This window comes from Microtus ochrogaster, chromosome 2 (genome assembly GCF_000317375.1).
Source record: "Microtus ochrogaster isolate Prairie Vole_2 chromosome 2, MicOch1.0, whole genome shotgun sequence".
In the NCBI taxonomy this organism is placed as follows: domain Eukaryota; kingdom Metazoa; phylum Chordata; class Mammalia; order Rodentia; family Cricetidae; genus Microtus; species Microtus ochrogaster.
In genome coordinates this window covers 68,829,564-68,834,838 of record NC_022010.1, presented here as the reverse complement: position 1 = coordinate 68,834,838, position 5,275 = coordinate 68,829,564, and positions in this window count along the sequence as shown.

Genomic DNA, 5,275 nt, shown 5'->3' with positions numbered 1-5,275 from the left:
GGTGTCTGTAAATAAGAGGCCTGGTTATGAGCCAGGGGTCTCTGAGTTCGTTCGGACAGCACCTCTGCCCCCCTTGGTCCTCTCTTAAATGTTAAGTCCCTCATATGTGTCAAGGTTTATCTTTAGCATGTGTGATAAGGGCTGGGTAGAGGTCTCACTCTGTGAAGAGCTTGTGACATAAACGCAGAGACCCGATTTGATCCCCGGGACCCACATAAAAATAAACTGGGATAATGATTGAATCTAAAATTCCTGTAGAGACAGGAGAATCCCTGGGCTTGCTGACCGGCTCAGAGAGCTGAATCAGCATGCTTCTGGATTCAGTGAGAGACTGTGTCAAAAAGTAAGAAGGTCAGGTGGTGGTGGTGCATGCCTTTAATCCCAGCAGAGGCAGGTGGATCTCTGTGAGTTCAAGGCCAGTCTGGGCTATGGAGTGAGTTCCAGGCCAGCCAGGGCTACACAGGGAAACCCTGCCTGGAAAAAAATAAATAAATAAAAGTAAGATGAATAGTGACTGAAGAAGACATACAACATCAACCTTTGCATGTCATACAGATCTGCACACACTTGCACCCACATACCTGCATGCAGTGCGAGTGTGCGCGCACACACACACACACACACACACACGCCCACATATGATGAGCTGAGCACCCATCCATCTAGAACGCATCTCTGAGCAGAAAAGACGCATTCCAGAGCAGAGATGGATAGCAGCAGAGTGAAGCTGCCACGCGAGGTGCAAAAGGCCGAGGAGAGGAAGGAGAGAAAGTGCTAGTCAGCTGGGCTGTGAGGAGCAAAGAGGAGTTTGCAAGGTGGAAAGGTCTCTGGAGTGACTGACCTGCCTGAGCAAAGGCATCAGGCAGGAATCTGCTGTATCAGCAACCCCTCCGGGCCAAGCGCAGACTCCTCAGCCAATTAGAGGAAGCCTCAAGCGAACAGAAAATAATAGTCCTCACTGTTCGCTGCAAACTAGGCTCTTGGACTTGCACAACTGGAACATGTCTGAGAGTAAATGATTCCACAGATTTGGCTGTGGTAGGGTGTGGAAATTTTCTCCCATGGACACGGTAAGCACATCTCGTTTACAGTAATATCTGGACGGACCGAGAATGAGCCGTGCCGGGGGGAAATTGAATTTTCAGATTAACAGCATAAAATGGAAAGTCTGGTTGGAAATCCTTTCTAATTGTGTTTCCTTTGAAGAGATGAGAACTGTTGGAGTCGTAAAGCATCTCACTTTAATCTTACCTGGAGAGGCAGAGAGAGGGAGAGCACACTGTGTGTTCAGCCCTGCCGACCGCCTTGGGAAAGGCGTATTAGAACCAGACAGAGTGGTGCATGCCTGTTATCCCAGCACTGGCAATGCAGAGGCAGGGGGGTTACTATAAGTTCAGGCTAGCCTGGTCCACCTTGGGAGTCTGATGCCAGCTTGGACTACAGGATGAGACCCTCTCCTATCCTCTCTGAGACCTTCTCTTCCTCTGTGTCACCCTAGCTGTGCCCCAGACACCCGCTGACTCCACGGGAGCCCTCAGCTCACAGGCTCTCGCCTCTCTCAAGCAGCTGGTCCCAGCCTGGGCTACACCTCAGTGGTTATTTCAGCTTGAATGACTGGAGGGGCTAATTAATTAGGATGTCAGGAGCTGTGTTTGCCAGACCGTTCTCTATGGTATCAAAGCAAGCACCCGGTGAGCATGTTAAATCTTGATTTTCCTTTGAATAAAACCCGAGAAGTTCCTCGTTTTCCTGAGATGAAGACATGACAGATCTCAAAAAGCTCCCAAGTTCCTAACTTCTCACCTGGACCCTGTAGCCTCCCCATACCTGCCTTCCTTTCTGGAAGGTACCGAGCTCCATCTACCAGGGCTGTTGCCACAGACACCGGTTCTCACCTGACCAGAAGTTGTTCTGTTTCTTCACCCCTCCCTGGGAAACCTTCCAGGAACCCCAGACTAGAACACACCACACCATACGCCCACGCTTTCTTCTGTCTTCCAGCCTGGACTCCCTCCCCAGCACACCCAGGTTTGTTTTTGAATGGCTGCCTGATGACTGTGCAAGGCCTCACTTCCCCATCCTGTTCTAGAGGACAAAGCTAGCGACTTGTCTTCCCTGATGGGTCCACAAGGCACTCAGCTACACAGTAAGTGCTTGCTGCGGATGAACACACACTGAAGGAATGAAATGTCTTTTCAGCCTGTCGCAGGTGTTCCTCTGTGTGATTTTAGATGCTGCAGGTGATGGTTCTTGTGAACCCATGAGAACTTTGTAGATTCAGATAGAATTCTCCGCACTCCTCTGTGGTGAATGAAATTTCCTCACGGCCAGTGGTCTGTGTGCTCCTTCTACTGGGAGTCTCTAATTGACAGTGAATTCTCTTGTGACATGTGATACGGTAGACGGATTTTAACAGTCTCTGGGGGCCGGGTCTTATCATCCCTCCATTCTGTACTTGAGGACACCAAGTCTCCGAAGGGTTAAGAATCTGTCCAAAGCTTCACAGGTAGTGTCAACAGGAACACAGTGAGTACTCCGTCTTCATGCTACAGTGCTCAGTGTATCTTTAAGGACAGAGGATGCCATGCTCAGCTTGACTTCTGAAGGAGATGTGGGACGAGCCAACAGCAGAAGGAAGGAGAACCTTTTGGAAAGAATCAAGCGTTCCCAGACATGGAGCCCTGAGGGCACTGAGCTGCTCTGGAAGAGGCCAGCATCGAGCTGGAAGCCAGCCTCATCCTAAAGAGAGCAAAGCTGAGGAATGAGAGCCGGAGCGAGGCCTGAGCGGTGGCACGGTGCCTTCTAAAGGTTCCTTGGGACCTGCCCCACGGGGAGTGGGAGTCACTGGAAAATTGTGAGGAGCTGCTCTGTGTGCCCACGCGCCCTGCAGGAAGAGTATGTCTGCTCCTTCCTGGAGAGAGCTCTGCTGCAACCATGGTCATCTAAGCTGTGTGGGGCTCCGTGGTTCCTTAGCCAGAGCGGCGGCTCCCTGGTTCTCAGAAACACCATGCACCATTTGAAAAGCAATGACGACATACGGCTCTCAGCCGCTTTCTGTCATTTCCTCCACTGTTTGCGCGTCAGAGGACAGGGTGCCATGGCTTCTAGAGCAGTGGATGTTGGACTACATCCCTTGGGTGTGAGTGCAAGATACTGACATAATGTCCATCCTGATATGGTGTGTGCCGTTGTGTTGGGAGGGAGATTAATTGTGGTTATTTATTTATTTTAAAAGTTTTTGCTACATTTTTAGTGAGTGTGTGTGTGTGTGTGTGTGTGTGTGTGTGTGTGCACGCACGTGGGTGTGTGTAAGTGCCATAGTATAAGTGTGGAGGCCAGAGGATGACTTACAGAAGCTGGTTCTCTCCCTCTACCACGCATGTCCCACAAAGTGAAATCAGATGATCACATTTGGCAGCAAGGATTCATGCTATATTTATAATGTAAATAATACATTAGACCTCTGTGTCTTTGAGGAAAGTAAGTAGAGAAGGCTGGACTCGGTCGACTGACATTACCAGAACCTTTGTATTTAGGATGTATAACTTAATCTGAACCCAGGCCCCCATGCCTGGTGAACGAGAGAGGGTCTCAGAGGAGGGAAGAAAGGGAACTCTTTATTTTCAGTGACTTTACTCATACAAACTTCTGTCTTCTTTACTCTCAATGTGTGCAGTAGACTACAGGTATAACAGCTCCCGCAGTGACCCTATCACAGCCACACACCAACACTCTGCTGGCTTCCCAGTGACTTTAATGGCCATTTCTGTTCACTGCACTCAGAGCAATAGCTTTCGCTTAATGACTGAGGGAGGGGGACTTGATTTGGGGAGGGGGAGGGAAATGGGAGGCTGTGGCGGGAAAGAGACAGAAATCTTAAATAAATAAATAAATAAATAAATAAATAAATAAATAAATAAATAAATAAATAAAAAAAATGCTGGGGGGGGGAAGAAAAAATGGCTTTTACACAATGACTTACTCAGGACTGTACAGCGATGCTGTTGCTGGTGACCCCATGGTTTGTCTTTATCTCCTTAAATGCTATACTCCGAGAAGGCAATTGTGTGTCACCAAAAAAGACCATAATACACAAAGTGGTTCACAGCCAGGTGTGGTGGCACACACCTTTTAATCCCAGCAGTTGGGAGGCAGAAGAAGTTTGAGGCTAGCCTCATATACAGAGTGAGATCCAGGACAGCTAGAGCTGTTGTACGGAGAAATCCTGTCCTGAAAAGCAAAACAAAATGGTTCAGAACCCCTGAGCCAAATTTTCAAAAGTAAGACCACGGCTGGGAATGTGATTCGGTTGGTGGAAAGCTCACCACCGTGTGCAAAGTTCTGGGTTTAAGTCCGAGCGCTGCATGAACCTGGCATGCTGGCACATGCCACCATCCCCCAAACAAACAAAAGATAGGACTAGACTACCAGCTTCCAGGTCATTTCTGAGAATCATTCAGGAAACGGCTACCTCCTGATTCCTCAATGCCACAATGCCTGCGTTTGTTTTCAGAGTTCCTAGTACCAAGATACTGTTCTTCTAAGAACACTGTCTATGTATAAAACCTGGTATGTACATGTTTTGTCCTTCCAATCTACTCTGGAAGGTAGATTTGTCCTCCCTAAGGGTATGAGATTTAGCACATATGCCGGTCGGTGGTGGTGGCGCATGCCTTTAATCCCAGCACTTGAGAGGCAGAGGCAGGCGGATCTCTGGGAGTTCGAGGCCAGCCTACAAGAGCTAGTTCTGGGACAGGCACCAAAGCTTCAAAGAAACCTTTGTCTCAAAAAAAAAATAAATAAAAAGGATTTAACACATATAAATAAAGACCAGTGTGCTATCTATATGTCCACACACATATATACATATATAGGGAGCACATATACATGCATTTCAGATAAAACATGAATAATTTTAGTATATGAATACTATTATTAAATATTACCATAGTTATAATAAAAAGTATATGCAATCCACTTGAAATTCAGATTTAATCGAGCATCTTATATCATATCCGGCAACCCTAACAAGACCAAAACTGAGCCAAACACCCTCCATTTAATTAAGTACAGATGACATCAGTGTATCTTCTGTCCCTGTTTACTGATGAAGGCTAGCTAACTGCCAAAGGGCTGAGATTTTTTTAAAAAAATATTTATTTATTTATTACGTATACAATATTCTGTCTGTGTGTGTGTCTGCAGGCCAGAAGAGGGCACCAGACCTCATTACAGATGGTTGTGAGCCACCATGTGGTTGCTGGGAATTGAACTC